Raw genomic sequence first — 17,171 nt, 5'->3', positions numbered from 1 at the left:
AAAGGGAGAGATGCTGGGAGTTTTCAGCTGACGGGGATTCTCTGCCACTAATGGGTGGGCCTGTGGCCTTTCTGGGCCCCCCTGTGGCTACACCACTGCTCCCTGGAGGTTCTGCAGGACTTGGTGGTTTAACATGCTTGCAGGGTCCCTGGACCCTTTCTTGTTATCATTTTCAAGTTTTAGTATAACAAACTGGTCTTAGCTCTGTAGAGGAAGGCAGGAATAGTGCAATATAATACAGAGAAGTGCAAATATGGCTGTTTCAAGATTACAGGATAGACTTTGACCAAAAATAAAGGCAGCAATTGAATTCTGAGATTTAAAAGAAAACGCCTGCATTCACATGGACTACAGTGTGCATTGCAATACCCTGCCAGACTGAATCTATTCTTTCCAGGGACGTAATAAAATAAGGAAGTGAAATAAAAGCATGCAACTACATTTCCCAGGTGGCCCATCACCGTTTCCAGAGCAAGCTGCAGGAAGAGCAGAAGAACACTGGGAAAGAAAGAAGCTCCCAACCCCGGAAGTTAAACAGAAAAGAACTAAGGGCAGGAGAGGAGAAGGAAAAGGAGCCAACAGCACATAGTGTGTGCTGCAAAAGGAGGGAACAGCAATGCAGATCGGATTCAAGTTGGAGGGGTAACACAAGGCAAAGCAGCTTCAGTAAGTACAGCATTAAGTTTCACCCACTTTGACAGACTGAGACTGTTGTTTTTTTTCAACTTGAGAGTGAATAGAAGTGAGTGAAATGAAGGCAGGACCTGAAGGATCGGGCAGAGGTCAGAACTGACCTGCCTGAAGCTCCTTTGCTCCTAGCTGGAGCTGCAGCTACACTCAATGAGTCTGACATGCAATGTGGAACTATACTGGAGGGGAGGGGGAGGGGTGGTGGTGGGAAGAGTTAGAGGTTTCACACTTTGGTTAAAGATGCATGTTTGTGTCATATACAGTCAGGGCTTTTTTTGGAGGGGGTACTTGGGGGTACTGAGTACTGGCACCTTTTCCATTGTCTGCTAAAATTGACCCATGGTCCCCAAGTTTTAATGAAAGAGCTCAGGCTCTACATAACAATTCTGCCTTGTCGTAGATTCTGTGACTGGTTGCAGGGGGCCTGGCTATTGTGGGAGGGTCCCTCAGTGATCACCCCACCCCTGAAGGGTGGCCTGGCATTTGAGTACCGGCACCTTTTCCATTGTCTGCTAAAATCGACCCACGGTCCCCAAGTTTTAATGAAAGAGCTCAGGCTCTACACACCAATTCTGCCTTGTCGTAGATTCTGTGACTGGTTGCAGGGGGCCTGGCTATTGTGGGGTGGGCCTCGCATTTGAGTACCGGCACCTTTTCCATTGTCTGCTAAAATTGGCCCATGGTCCCCAAGTTTTAATGAAAGAGCTCAGGCTCTACACACCAATTCTGCCTTGTCGTAGATTCTGTGACTGGTTGCAGAGGGCCTGGCTATGGTGGGGTGGGTCCCTCAGTGATCACCCCACCCCTGAAGGGTGGCCTGGCATTTGAGTAACGGCACCTTTTTCGCTAGAAAAAACGCACTGTATACAATCTTAATCCAGCCTATCAAATACAGTCTACACAGTGGGTTAGGATTAGACAAAAGTCAGGAATTCAGCTTTCACCTGGAGAGGCAGCTGTAAAGCCAAGCATTATAGTGCCTAATTTAAAAATAATGGTGATTCGGATTTAATTTTGTTCTTTTCAGAATGAGTTGTTTTATTGAAGTTGATCCAGTTTTTTTTAATTCGGCACTGGTATAGATTTGAAGCCATACTAGCAACTGTAATATAATAAGCAACAGTAGGAATGATATGAAACCATTTCAGATGAACAGAGTAAATAAGTACATCAGTATTACCATTCTGGGACAGACCGAAGGTCCATCAAGCCCAGTATCCTGCTTCTAACAGTGGCCAATCCAGGTCACAGGTACCTGGCAGAAACCCAAATAGTAGCAACATTCCATGTAGAACCCCAAAGAGTAGCAAGATTCCGGAATTCTAAAGAATAACAAGATTCCATGCAGAATTTCAAACAGTAGAAACATTCCATTTGGAACCCCAAAGAGTAGCAAGATTCCATTCAGAATCCCAAGTACATAAGTGTTGCCATACTGGGACAGACCGAAGGTCCATCAAGTCCAGTGTATTGTTTCCAACAGTAGCCAATCCAGGTCACAAGTACCTGACGAGATCCCAAAAAAGTACAAAACATTTTATGCTGCTTATCCCAGAAATAGCAGTGGATTTTCCCCAAGTCCATTTAATAATGGTCTATGGACTTTTCCACTGGGATGCCATCCAAACCTTTTTAAAACTCTGCTAAGCTAACCGCCTTTACCACATTCTCTGGCAACGAATTCCAGAGTTTAATTACACGTTTAAAAATTCTGCCTTTCACTGAAGTTTTGTTCTTCCAGATCTGAAAGCTACAAATCAGGGTTTAAACCGAGGTTTGTCACCTTTGGCTTATTCTGTGATCACTTCACCAATGAGTGAACAGCAAGCCATTCTGTTACAGCTTCAGACAATTCTTTTCAGTCTGCCGTCTTTAAGCATTATGGGATCCGTAGGTTTTCATTCCATGTCAGTAGCGTGTGACTTGCAATGGAAGTCTGTAATTAGCCTATGCTTTCCTGGCCATTTAAATTGCTTTGTATACTGACCCCAGTATGTTCTATATCTTTAATTTGTGAAATTAATAAGCTTTATAGTAGCCTATCAGGCTCATTTTCAAAAGAGAAACATGTCCAAAAAGTGGCATAAATCTACATTTGGACGCTTTTCTCACAAAAAGGTCCAAATCAGCATTTTCAAAACCTATTTTTAGACATTTTTCTCTGAAGTCCGCCAGAAGTGCGTCCAGATCTCAAGGGGGCGTGTTCATGGCAGAACTTAGGCGTTCCTAAGACTTAGACGTTTTTCAGCCATAATGGAACAAAACAAAACCGCCCAGGACTAAAACTTAGATGTTTTGAGCTAGACCTGTTTTTATTACAAATAAGACACAAAAAGGTGCCCTAAATAACCAGATGACCACTGGAGGGAATCAGGAATGACCTCCCCTTATTCTCCCAGTGGTCAGTAACTCCCTCCCACCCCCCAAAATGTGATGAAAAACATTACTTGCCAGCCTCAGATGTTATACTCAGGCCCCTGGAGTAGTCTAGTGGTGGGTGCAGTGCACTGCTGACAGGTGGAGCCAGGCTTCTACCTCCCCCTACCTGTTACACTTGTGCAGGAAACTATGAGCCCTCCAAAACTCATCAGAAACTCACTGTACCCACATATAGGTGCCCCCTTCACCTGTAAGGGCTATGGTAGTGGTGTACAGTTGGGGGTGGTGGGTTTTGGGGGGCTCAGCACACAAGGTAAGGGAGCAATGGTGAGAAGTGTACCTGGGAGCATTTTGTAAAGTCCACTGCAGTGCCCCCTAGGGTGCCCTATTGCTGTCATGGAATGTCAGAGGGACCAGTCTACTAAAAATGCTGGCTCCTCCTGCGTCCCAATGGCTTGATTTTGTGCGTTTTGCACTAGTACTACTACTACTTAACATTTCTAGAGCGCTACTAGGGTTACGCAGCGCTGTACAATTTAACAAAGAGAGACAGTCCCTGCTCAAAGAGCTTACAATCTAATAGACAAGTGAACGGTCGGTCCGATTGGGGCCGTCTGGATTCACTGAACGGTAAGGGTTAGGTGCCGAATGCAGCATTGAAGAGGTGGGCTTTAAGCAAAGACTTGAAGACGTTTTTTTCTTTTTTTTTCGAAAATGGACCAAAAAACATACCGTCCAAATCACAAAACGTTGTTTGGAACAGTATTTCCTGCTTCTGCTACTAACCTACAAATGTACTCGATCTGCAGCCCCTCCTTACCTCTCAACCCTCATCTCCCCTTACGTTCCTACCCGTAACCTCCGCTCTCAAGACTAATCCCTCCTTTCAGTACCCTTCTCCACCACCGCCAACTCCAGGCTCCGCCCTTTCTGCCTCGCCTCACCCCACGCGTGGAACAAACTCCCCGAGCCCATACGTCAGGCCCCCTCCCTCCCCATCTTCAAATCTCTGCTTAAAGCCCACCTCTTCAATGTCGCCTTCGGCACCTAACCTCTACTCCTCTACCCAGGAAATCTAGACTGCCCAACTTGACATTTCGTTCTTTAGATTGCAAGCTCATTTGAGCAGGGACCGTCCTTCTTTGTTTATTTTGTACAGCGCTGCGTAACCCTAGTAGCGCTCTAGAAATGTTAAGTAGTAGTAGTATGTGTGAGTTTCGGGGAGGCTTGTGTGACTTTCCAGGTCACAGAGGGCTTGGTAGTGGTACCGTTCAATTGAAGGTTTATGTCTCATCAGTAAGATACGTGGAGGTGCATTTTCAATATGACGAAGTCCGACTTTGGACATTTTGCAAAAAAAACGTCCAAAAATCCGAATAGGAAAGAAGGTCATTTTCAAAAAAGAAAAATGTCTGTCTTTTTGTTTTCGAAAATACCGTTCCGAACAACGTTTCTTTGCAGCTGAGGATTCTCTTAGTATCTACTACTACTATTTAACATTTCTAAAGCGCTACCAGGGTTACGCAGCGCTGTACAATTTAACAAAGAAGGACAGTCCCTGCTGAAAGAGCTTACAATCTAAAGGACAAAATGTGCAGTTAATCAAATTGGGGGCAGTCTAGATTTCCTGGATGGAGGTACAATGGTTAGGTGCCGAAGGCGACATTGAAGAGGTGGGCTTTGAGCAAGGATCTGAAGATGGGCAGGGAGGGGGCTTGGCGTATGGGCTCAGGGAGTTTATTCCAAGGATAGGGTGAGGCGAGGCAGAAAGGGCGGAGCCTGGAGTTGGCGATGGTGGAGGAGGGTACTGAGAGGAGGGATTTGACCTGTGAGCGGAGGTTACGGGTAGGAGCGTAAGGGGAGATGAGGGTAGAGTATCCCAGGCTTTCTTGAATTCTGGTAGTCTTTGCCTCCACCACTTCCAGTGGGAGCTCAGTCCATGAATCCACTACAATTTCTTGGAGAAACTTTGCTTCTGTTCCTCTTCATTCTATACCGTTTCAGCTTCATTGTATGACCTCTTCAAGGAATTCCTTTCCCTGAAAAAAGTATGGCGCCTTATGAAGAACTTGAATGTCTCTCCTAAGTTTTTTTTGTAAATCTCAGGGCTTATGGCGTATTTTTGAAGTTGGGGCTGTATTAACAAAAAGTCTTCAACTTGATAGCCAGGGCCAGTGTTGGATGAAGTGGATGGGTACCCAGAGCCCAGCAAGATATCGAGAGGGTTTCCAATCTAGCTGATCAGGCGCACTCAGATCAGTATGTCCCCATGCATACCTCCTACCCACCCTGTCAGACTGTCAAAGTAATGCTTGGATGTTTCACTTATATATACTATCTGCTAACACATTTGCTTATTTCCGATCTGAGGAAGAAGGGCAACCTTCGAAAGCTAATCAAGAAATGTATTAAGTTATGTCCAATAAAAAAGGTATCATCTTATTTTCTTTTCCATGTTTTATTTTGTTTGATTTCTATTGATAACCTTAAGAGTGAACTAACACAGCTACCACACCTCTCTACTGCAAATAAAATGAAATTGGGTTCTCCATACTCTCTTTTTCTTCCTATCTTGTGTCCCCCCAACCCTCGTTTCCCAATATGCACCCTCCCCCAAACCTCTTCAATCAGTCTCAACTCCTACCAGCCTCTCCTACCAGTTAGCCACCATGTCTCCAGTCCCTTACCGCTTCAAGATTCTTGCCATTGGCGTTGCCTCTGAGACAGCTGTTACGGCTTATTTTAGCATCATGTAGCTCTTGGTAAGCTTGATCCATGTGGTATCCAGTCTTCCTCACTGTTTACATAGTTTCACAGGAATAGTGGGGGAGTTTGTATATTGAATAACTCGAACTCCCTGAGAGTCGTGCAGTCCTGAAGGAAGACAGAGCAGCTATTTTTGGGCCAGGGCCAGAAGAAAGCTTCTGGAGAAGGGGTGAGGGTGGAAGTGAGGGAAAGTATGTATTCAGAGAAGAGATTAGGGCCAGTGGGAGCCATGGGTGGCTCCCGGGCCTTGTAATGAAAAAACACTGACTTATGGTATATGGAGTCTGCAGCAGTTTGATATCTCTTTCGTAAACTGTTATTTTGGAGGTAGTGCACAACCTGTGCTCATAATTTCTTCAGATTGGACACTACTCTGATGATGTCTCATTAATGTACAGATGGATGGGAAGATATTTTGAAAACTTGGGCACCAGTCAAACATTGTTCAGAGGCAGGTGAATCATTTCCTACCTACCTTTTTATTTATTTATTCTTTTAATTTTTGTTGAACTTAATTTTGCTTTCGGTTTTGACTTGTTTTGCTCTTTCTTCTCATCCTTCCATCCTGCTGTTTTTCCCCTTCCTTCCCATCATGTTTCTACTTTGCTTCAGCTTCTCTTTTCAGGCCCAGTTCAATCGCTGTGGTATCGGCTACATAAGTACATAAGTAATGCCACACTGGGAAAAGACCAAGGGTCCATCGAGCCCAGCATCTTGTCCACGACAGCGGCCAATCCAGGCCAAGGGCACCTGGCGAGCTTCCCAAACGTACAAACATTCTATACAATCAAGCCATTGTGACATCACTAATGAGGTTGGCTCTTATTGGTGGAATGAGCCACTATGACATCACAATAGGTTAAATCACTGCTCTATGTAATAAAAGTGAGCCAAGTAGAGGACATAAGTACATAAGTAATGCCACACTAGGAAAAGACCAAGGGTCCATCGAGCCCAGCATCCTGTCCACGACAGCGGCCAATCCAGGCCAAGGGCACCTGGCAAGCTTCCCAAACGTACAAACATTCTATACAAGTTATTCCCGGAATTGTGGACTTTTCCCAAGTCCATTTAGTAGTGGTTTATGGACTTGTCCTTTAGGAAACCGTCTAACCCCTTTTTAAACTCTGCCAAGCTAACCGCCTTCACTACATAAGTAATGCCACACTGGGAGAAGACCAAGGGTCGATGGAGCCCAGCATCCTGTCCATGACAGCGGCTAACCCAGGCCAAGGGCACCTGGCAAGCTTCCCAAACGTACAAACATTCTATACACTCTATACATTCTATACATTCTTCACTGGCTTTCCGATCAGATACCGCATACAGTTCAAGCTTCTCCTTCTCACCTACAAATGCATTCAGTCTGCAGCCCCTCATTACCTCTCCACCCTCATCTCCCCTTACGTTCCCGCCCGAAACCTCCGCTCACAGGACAAATCCCTCCTCTTGGCACCCTTCTCCACCACCGCCAACTCCAGGCTCCGCCCATTCTGCCTCGCCTCACCCTATGCGTGGAATCAACTTCCTGTAGCCCCACGCCAAGCCCCCTCCCTACCCATCTTCAAATCCTTGCTCAAAGCCCACCTCTTCAATGTTGCCTTCGGCACCTAACCTTAGACTGCCCCAATTTGACTGCCACTACTTGATTGTCTGTACATTTGTCCATTAGATTGTAAGCTCTTCGAGCAGGGACTGTCCTTCTATGTTATATTGTACAGCGCTGCGTAACCCTAGTAGCGCTTTAGAAATGTCAAATAGTAGTAGTAGTAGTTATTCCTGGGATTTTGGATTTTTCCAAGTCCGTTTAGTAGCGGTTTATGGACTTGTCCTTTAGGAAACCGTCCAACCCCTTTTTAAACTCTGCTAAGAATAAAATTGCAGAGCATATACAAAAACATGGACTGATGAGACAAAGTCAGCACGGATTTAGTGAAGGGAAGTCTTGCCTCACCAATCTAATGCATTTTTTTGAGGGGGTAAGCAAACATGTGGACAATGGGGAGCCGGTTGATATTGTATATCTGGATTTTCAGAAGGCGTTTGACAAAGTGCCGCACGAAAGACTCCTGAAGAAATTGCAGAGTCATGGAATCGGAGGTAGGGTATTATTATGGATTAAGAACTGGTTGAAAGATAGGAAGCAGAGAGTAGGATTGCGTGGCCAGTATTCTCAGTGGAGGAGGGTAGTTAGTGGGGTCCCGCAGGGGTCTGTGCTGGGTCCGTTGCTTTTTAATGTATTTATAAATGACCTAGAGATGGGAATAACTAGTGAGGTAATTAAATTCGCCGATGACACAAAATTATTCAGGGTCGTCAAGTCGCAGGAGGAATGTGAACGATTACAGGAGGACCTTGCGAGACTGGGAGAATGGGCGTGCAAGTGGCAGATGAAGTTCAATGTTGACAAGTGCAAAGTGATGCATGTGGGTAAGAGGAACCCGAATTATAGCTACGTCTTGCAAGGTTCCGCGTTAGGAGTTACGGATCAAGAAAGGGATCTGGGTGTCGTCGTCGATGATACGCTGAAACCTTCTGCTCAGTGTGCTGCTGCGGCTAGGAAAGCGAATAGAATGTTGGGTGTTATTAAGAAGGGTATGGAGTCCAGGTGTGCGGATGTTATAATGCCGTTGTATCGCTCCATGGTGCGACCGCACCTGGAGTATTGTGTTCAGTACTGGTCTCCGTATCTCAAAAAGATATAGTAGAATTGGAAAAGGTACAGCGAAGGGCGACGAAAATGATAGTGGGGATGGGACGACTTTCCTATGAAGAGAGGCTGAGAAGGCTAGGGCTTTTCAGCTTGGAGAAGAGACGGCTGAGGGGAGATATGATAGAAGTGTATAAAATAATGAGTGGAATGGATCGGGTGGATGTGAAGCGACTGTTCACGCTATCCAAAAATACTAGGACTAGAGGGCATGAGTTGAAGCTACAGTGTGGTAAATTTAAAACGAATCGGAGAAAATTTTTCTTCACCCAACGTGTAATTAGACTCTGGAATTCATTGCCGGAGAACGTGGTACGGGCGGTTAGCTTGACGGAGTTTAAAAAGGGGTTAGATAGATTCCTAAAGGACAAGTCCATAGACCGCTATTAAATGGACTGGAAAAATTCCTCATTTTTAGGTACAACTTGTCTGGAATGTTTTTACGTTTGGGGAGCGTGCCAGGTGCCCTTGACCTGGATTGGCCACTGTCGGTGACAGGATGCTGGGCTAGATGGACCTTTGGTCTTTCCCAGTATGGCACTACTTATGTACTTATGTACTTATGTACTAAGCTAACCGCCTTCACCACATTTTCCGGCAATGAATTCCAGAGTTTAATTACACGTTGGGTGAAGAAAAATTTTCTCCGATTTGTTTTAAATTTACTACACTGTAGTTTAATCGCATGCCCCCTAGTCCTAGTATTTTAATCTGTCATATTGACCTTGGCTGTAGTGGTAGTGGCGAACCCAGGGCATGGATCTAATCACAGACCGTGGCTTTTCTGTCTGGACTGACACTGTTTCTGAATTTTAGGCAACTGGGTGACCTGGCTGGCGCTAGGGGTTTTTGTATGCCTGCACAGAGACATTATCTGTTCATACCTCTCTGCTCCATAGATCTCTCTCACCACAGGTTTGCAACATTGAGATCAGCAGAAATGATCACTGGGATCATTGGTACCTCACCCATCATCAGTATTTCTGTGTCCCAAGTGGATTTTGCATTAAATCTTAGTTGCCAAACTTTTAACCATTTAGATCGCTCTTCCATGTTTCTGCTTCATCTGGAATATCCACTCTTTTTTTCAGATCTTAGTATCCACAAAAAGACTAACCTTCCATATTATTCCATTTGCAATATTACTTCCTTATCCTTCTAGACCAGTCCAAACCTATGAGATGTATCGGGGAAGACAGCGCCTTCCTGTACTACCTACCTAGCCTAAACATCAAGTTGAAGAAAAGAATGGCGAAAGGACCATGTTGTGTCCCTGCAACTGTCTCCGCTTCAGCCCTGAGCAAGCTCCTTTCTCTGAAGAATGTAGGCTGACTCAGCATTCAATTTATTCCTGTCTATAACTGAAGACTTTGAGGTTGCGTGTCCCTTGAAAGGGCCATAAAAAGAAGACAAATAGAAGGCCCAACATCTGAAAAGAATGTGACGTCTGAATACTGGAGAAGTATTCTGTGAATGCCCAGCTCATGAAGTGTCAGGCCCAAACACAGAGGACCCCCCCAAAAAAACAGGGAGAGAAACAGTATAGTTCAAATGAAAAGGGGGAAACAGTATGCAACAGGTAGCTCTGTATTGTACTGGAAACCAGTGAAGCTTTTGTAAGAATGATGTCATGTCATGTCGCCTACAACTCTCTCTGAGTCTTGCTGCAGCATTCTGAATCAGTTGGAGCTGGTGCAGGCCCTTTGTAGTCAGACCGTTGTACAGTGCATTACAGTAATCCAGTCTTGATGTTATCATGGCATGCACAACTGAGACCAGGCTTGCCCTTCTTGAGGTCAGGAGAGAGGCAACGTAGTTGTCGCAAATGGTAGAAACTGCTCTTGAAGGTTGCTTGGATTTGGGGGATCAGAGTAAATGTTATCTAGCTGTATTCCAAGGTTCTTGACAAGTGATTTGAGGGGGGATTCGTAGTTCCCAAAAGAGATTTTTGATGTCAGGTATGTACCCCTTTGGTCTTTTCCCAGTATGGCATTACTTATGTACTTATTATTATTAGCATTTGTATAGCGCTACCAGACGCACGCAGTGCTGAACACCTGATACAAAGAGACAGTCCCTGCTCAAAAGAGCTTACAATCTAAGTAATACAGACAAACAAGACAGTTACGGGTGAGGGAAGTAATGGATGAGAAGGGAGGAAGGGACAAGGGGAGGGCAATTGTGGCTAGGAGCTAAAAGCAGCAGTGAAAAGGTGGGTTTTTGGCATAGATTTGAAAACAGGTAGAGATGGAGCTAGACGTATAGGTCCAGGAAGTCTATTCCAGGCATAAGGTGCCGCGAGAGAAAAGGAGCAAAGCCTGGAGTTAGCAGTGGAGGAGAAGGGGGACGACAAGAGAGATTTGTCCAGTGAGCGGAGTTCACGGGGAGGAATGTAGGGAGAGATGAGAGCGGAGAGGTAATGGGGGGCCTGCAGAGTGTAGTTTCCAGTCTAAAGCACAAATTAATACAGTGAACCTGCCTGTTAAACACCATCTCTGTGTTTGCACAAATGGCCCTTGGTGCTTTTTCTTTCCATCCTTGATCATATTCCCCTCATCAACATTAACATAAACGTTGTTTTTTTTTAAATTTAAAGTTGCCTAAAAAGGCACAAAAGAGACAGTGAATTGATTTCTCTTTCGGCTCTGATGGAACTGAACTGTGTGCTAACTTCACATGGCCAGGTAACTTGTGCCTTTATTATTCCTGTTGGCAGGAGGGCCTCCGTCTGTAGAGCTAATTTGATAATTGGAAGCTGTATTTCACAGCACTGGAAATGAGAGGGTATTATGCCTAGTGAGGAAATAGAAATTAGGATGGAGGGAGGGAGGAGAACTTGTCACAGGAAATGTGCAGGATGGGAACAGCTATGCAGCAGGTCTTGTCTCCTGGTGCTGTTATTTCCTGATCAGCTCATTACTGCAGGTTCACGCGCTTTGGCGGTCTTCTGCCTTGCTCTCTGCCAAGGGGCACCAGTTGGATCATTGTAGGGGTCATTTACTAAACTGATTGTGCTAAGGCCCCGAAGTTTTGCACCACTTGCTCAGGGGTTGGTTGAGGAGGTTCCCTGTGGCTTTCCTTGCATGTTTTCTGGGAACTTGTGTGTTACCGTGAAGGGGGTCTGACTTGAAAGTGTGCAGAAGTCATCAAAGCTTTGCTCTTACTGCTTTCTTTTATTGAACTGGCTGGTTTGGTGGAACCAAGGAGGTTTGATGATGGGAGACGATGGCATGACGTCAAAAAGTTGAAGCTGTTTCCCCCGCGCGGCCGCCATATTGCGTGACCCCAAACATTTGCAGACGCTATTGACAACAATAGCAAACGTGAGGTTTATGACTGCCTATGTCTGGGTTTTTTTTTAAATTTGGCAGCTTTTTTTGTTTCTTTTAAAGCTTCCCATATGTAATCTAGTTTTTTTTTTTTTTTAAACCTCTGAGGGGACTCCCCACAACTCAGCCTTGAGACTCAAGCAGAGCCGGGGCCTTTCTTAAAGCTGCCCCCTGCAACAATGGAGCCTCCTATGGCTCTGGAGTGCCCGTACCTGCGAACTGTGGCTCATGCCCCAGGTTCCCCCAAAGCTAACCCCCCCCCCCCCCAAAATAAACTCTTGTTACGTATGAGAAGGTTTCAAATAAATAACAAATTCCATATCATCAAGCTGATCAATCCATAGACTGGTGGGTTGTGTCCATCTACCAGCAGGTGGAGATAGAGAGCAAACTTTTGCCTCCCTATATGTGGTCATGTGCTGCCGGAAACTCCTCAGTATGTTCTCTATCTCAGCAGGTGGTGGTCACACACAGCAGCAGCTCTGGCTAGGCCTCCAAGCCTAATTTTTAGGTTTTGTTGAGTGCCTGGGGTTGAGGGCTCTTTTGAGCAAGTGCAAACCTGGTGGTGCCAGGTCCCTCCTTTTCTCCCCCCTCCCGCTGGCTCCGTTAAAAAAAAAAAAAAAAAAAAAAAAAAAAAATTTTAAACGTCTTTAAAGGCGTTTATTTCGACGTTTATTTAAGCGTCTATTGCAGCTACTCACTGGGACACCAGGTCGTTACAACTCGGAGCGGACAGCAGGTAATTTTACCTTTTTATAGCGGGCGGGGGTTCCCCGATTCTTCTCCTCGTGGCACATGGCGTCGGAGGGCGAGGGCGCAAAGGGTCGCTCCCCGGGTCGCTTGAGCGCTTCTAGAGGGGATGCGGGGGTCTTAAAGCCTGATTCGCCCTTGTTGGGTGGCAGTTTCGTGACCGATAAATGTCCCGGTCCTTCCTCCGGCGTGGCGGTTTTTCCCGCCATAAACGCCCATCCCCCGCTCCTCGCCTCCGCCATTTTGGCCGGCCACGCGGCTCGGACGGCTTCTTCTTGGGCCGCCCTTGAGGTTGGAGACATTAATGCCATGAACGCCCTTAATTTGGGCGACGGCACAGAAGCGGCTAAAGTTAAGAGCCGTTCTTCCCGCGCGGCTCCTTCGCGGAGTTTCGCGCCGGACGCCATTTTGGATGCGCAGCAGGCCTCTCCCCCGCTGTTGCGAGCGCCGGTTGAGAGTGCGCCTAGGGCTGTTGCCCAGGCTGCGGAAGTGCACAGTCTGGGGGGTTTCTCCCCCGAGTTTGTTTTGCTGCTGCATCAGGCCTTCCTCATGCACAACGCTGCCCCCGCTCCCTCGTCTGGTAAAGAGGTTGAGGTTCCCAGAGGTAAACGCCCTCGGGTTGATTCCCAGGCCTTGGAGGAATTTGTCTCCTCCGATGTAGATGAGGGCAGCGTGTCTGAGGTCTCCCAACGGTCCTTTGCGGATTCCTTGGAGGAGACGGATCCCCGCTCGGATGGAGCGGATGACCCCTCTGCAGCGCGGCTTTTTCGCCCAGAGGATTTGCCCAACCTGTTGTTACAGGCCATGGACACTTTGAAGATTTCCTCTCCGGAGGACGTCTCTCCCTCAGCCCCTGTTGGCTCTGCCATTATGCTGGGGACGAAGCGCCCGCCTAGAACCTTCCACGTGCATGATGCCATGCACACCTTAATTTCGGCTCAATGGGATGTCCCAGAAGCGAGCCTTAAAGTGGCTAGGGCTATGTCCCGCCTCTATCCTTTGGCTGTGAGTGAACGTGAGGCCTATCTGTGGCCTACCGTGGATTCTTTAATCACTGCGGTGACTAAGAAAACGGCATTGCCGGTGGAAGGTGGCACGGCCCTAAAGGACGCCCAAGACAGGAGATTGGAGGCGGCCTTAAGGTCGTCCTTTGAGGCGGCTGCTTTAAGTTTGCAGGCCTCAGTTTGCGGCTCCTATGTGGCCAGGGCGTGCCTGACTATGGTGCAGCGGGCTTCCCCCTCGGATCATTCCTTGAGGGATGATTGGCCAGCCCTGGAATCGGGCTTAGCCTATTTGGCAGACTTGCTGTATGATGTCTTGAGAGCCTCAGCTAAAGGCATGGCTCAGACAGTCTCTGCGCGGCGGTGGCTTTGGCTGAAACATGGGTCTGCTGACCACGCCTCTAAATCCCGCCTGGCTAGGTTGCCTTTTAAAGGCAAGCTGCTCTTTGGGGTCGAGCTGGACAAAATCGTGACCGATCTCGGCACGTCTAAGGGCAAGAAGTTTCCAGAGGTCAGGGCTCGGGCTAGTGCTCGTCCCGGTACCTCCAGAGGACGGTTTCAGGAAGCCCGTCGGTACCGCCCGGGCAGGTCGGGTTCTTCTGCCCCCTCTTCCTTTAAGAGGCATTTCTCCCCCAAGCAGCGTTCCTTTCGCAGAGACCGCCGTCCCGGAGGTGCTCCCTCCGGTCCTCCCCCAGGGTCTCGTACCCAATGACGGGGTCTTGGTCCACGCCCCAGTGCAGATTGGAGGACGGCTGTCCTCGTTTCTGGGCGAGTGGACCACAATAACTTCAGACGCTTGGGTGCTGGAAGTCATCAGAGACGGCTACAAGCTAGAGTTCTGCCGACCCTTAAAAGACGGGTTCGTACTCTCTCCCTGCAAGTCTCCAGTCAAAGCTGTGGCAGTGCAGCAGACTTTGGACAATCTGATCCGCCTGGGTGCGGTCGTTCCGGTGCCAGAAAGTCAGCTTGGCAAGGGGCGTTACTCCATTTACTTTGTGGTACCAAAGAAAGGAGGTTCTGTCCGGCCTATCCTCGACCTCAAAGGGGTCAATCGGGCCTTGAAAGTGCGGCACTTTCGCATGGAGACTCTCCGCTCTGTTATAGCGGCAGTGAAGGCAGGGGAGTACCTGGCTTCCTTGGACATCAAGGAAGCGTACCTGCATATTCCCATCTGGCCTCCTCATCAACGCTTTCTGCGTTTTGCAGTCCTGGGCCGACACTTCCAGTTCAGAGCCCTCCCGTTCGGGTTGGCTACTGCTCCGCGGACCTTTTCCAAAGTAATGGTGGTCATAGCGGCCTTCCTGCGAAAGGAAGGAGTACAAGTCCATCCTTATCTGGACGACTGGTTGATCCGAGCCCCCTCTTATGCAGAGTGCGGCAAAGCTGTGGACCGGGTAGTTGCTCTTTTGAGCTCCCTGGGATGGATCATCAACTGGGAGAAGAGCCAGCTGCGCCCGACTCAGTCCCTGGAGTATCTGGGAGTTCGATTCGACACCCAAGTGGGCAGAGTGTTCCTGCCAGACAATCGGATTGTCAAGCTTCAGGCTCAGGTGGACCAGTTCCTGGTAGCCTCTCCTCTTCGGGCTTGGGACTATGTGCAGCTGTTGGGCTCTATGACGGCCACGATGGAAGTAGTGCCCTGGGCCAGGGCTCATATGAGACCACTACAACACTCTCTGCTGCAGCGCTGGACTCCGATGTCGGAGGATTATGCGGTGCGTCTTCCCTTGGATCCAGCAGTGCGCAAGGCGCTGAGCTGGTGGATGCAGACAGACAAGTTGTCTGCAGGAATGCCTCTGGTGACCCCAGAGTGGATTGTCGTCACGACGGACGCCTCATTGTCGGGCTGGGGAGCCCACTGCTTGGGAAGGACAGCGCAGGGGCTCTGGTCTCCTGCAGAGGCGAAGTGGTCTATCAACCTCCTGGAACTCAGAGCCATTCGGTTGGCGCTTTTGGAGTTCATCCCGGTACTGGTGCTGAAGCCTGTACGGGTACTGTCGGACAATGCCACGGCTGTGGCCTATGTCAACCGCCAGGGAGGTACCAAGAGCGCCCCTCTAGCCAAGGAGGCTATGAGTCTATGCCAGTGGGCGGAAGCGAACCTGGAACAGCTGTCAGCGGCCCACATTGCCGGAGTCATGAATGTCAAGGCGGACTTTCTCAGTCGCCATACCTTGGAGCCCGGAGAGTGGCAGCTATCTGCTCAGGCGTTCTTGGACATCACGAAGCGCTGGGGCCAGCCGAGCCTAGATCTGATGGCGTCATCGGCCAATTGCCAAGTGCCGCGCTTCTTCAGCAGAGGACGGGACCCTCGATCCCTGGGAGTAGATGCTCTTCTCCAACAATGGCCGACACAAGAGCTTCTCTATGTGTTCCCACCCTGGCCCATGTTGGGCAGGGTCCTAGACCGGGTGGCAAGACATCCCGGCAGGATAATCCTGGTGGGTCCGGATTGGCCCAGGCGTCCCTGGTATGCGGACTTGATCAGGCTCTCAATCGACGATCCTCTGCGGCTGCCAGTGGAGCGGGGCCTGTTACATCAGGGTCCCGTGGTGATGGAGGATCCCTCCCCCTTTGGTCTTACGGCCTGGCTATTGAGCGGCAGCGTCTGAGGAAGAAGGGCTTCTCAGACAAGGTCATCGCCACTATGCTGAGAGCGAGGAAACGCTCTACTTCTACTGCTTACGCCAGGGTTTGGCGTATCTTTGCAGCGTGGTGTGAAGCAGGCTCACTTTCTCCCTTCGCTGCTCCAATTTCTTCAGTGCTGGCGTTCCTGCAAGAAGGTCTGGACAAAGGCCTGTCGCTCAGTTCCCTTAAGGTCCAGGTAGCGGCTCTGGCTTGCTTCAGGGGCCGCCTGAAGGGTGCTTCCCTGGCTTCCCAGCCAGATGTGGTGCGCTTTCTCAAGGGAGTTAATCACCTGCGCCCTCCTCTGCACTCAGTGGTGCCTGCGTGGAATCTCAACCTGGTGCTAAGAGCATTGCAGAAGCCGCCGTTTGAACCCTTGTCGAGGGCATCTCTGAAAGACCTGACGTTGAAAGCAGTCTTTTTGGTGGCTATCACTTCAGCCAGAAGAGTTTCCGAGCTCCAGGCGCTCTCATGTCGAGAGCCTTTTCTGCAGTTCACTGAGGCAGGAGTGACTATTCGCACAGTGCCTTCCTTTCTGCCCAAGATTGTTTCTCGCTTCCATGTGAATCAGCAGCTCTGTCTCCCTTCCTTTCGTAGGGAGGACTACCCAGAGGAGTACTCTGCTCTTAAATATCTGGATGTGAGACGAGTCATCATCAGATACTTGGAAGTGACCAATGATTTCCGGAAATCGGATCATCTGTTTGTCCTGTTTGCAGGTCCTCGTAGGGGTCTGCAGGCTGCTAAGCCTACAGTGGCAAGATGGGTCAAGGAAGCCATTGCAGCGGCTTATGTGGCCGCAGGGAAGGTGCCGCCTATCCAGCTGAAGGCTCACTCCACAAGAGCTCAGGCGGCCTCGATGGCAGAGGCCGGTTCCGTCTCCTTGGAAGAGATATGCAAGGCGGCAACTTGGGCTTCGGC

General features: G+C 48.6%; 1 protein-coding gene across 2 annotated transcripts in view; it reads left to right on the top strand.

Annotated features, from left to right (window-relative positions):
- Positions 1 to 561: 561 nt before the first annotated feature.
- LPP (LIM domain containing preferred translocation partner in lipoma) overlaps positions 562 to 17,171 on the top strand; it is a 618,364-nt gene continuing 601,754 nt past the window's right edge. For both annotated transcript variants that reach the window (XM_030216648.1, XM_030216645.1), the window contains exon 1: positions 562 to 666. The gene's annotated coding sequence lies outside the window, so the exon portion shown is untranslated. The remainder of the gene's footprint in view (positions 667 to 17,171) is intronic.

Source organism: Microcaecilia unicolor, chromosome 10 (genome assembly GCF_901765095.1).
Source record: "Microcaecilia unicolor chromosome 10, aMicUni1.1, whole genome shotgun sequence".
NCBI lineage: Eukaryota > Metazoa > Chordata > Amphibia > Gymnophiona > Siphonopidae > Microcaecilia > Microcaecilia unicolor.
Note: the sequence above shows the minus strand (reverse complement) of the source record. Positions and strands in the feature narration are given on the sequence as shown.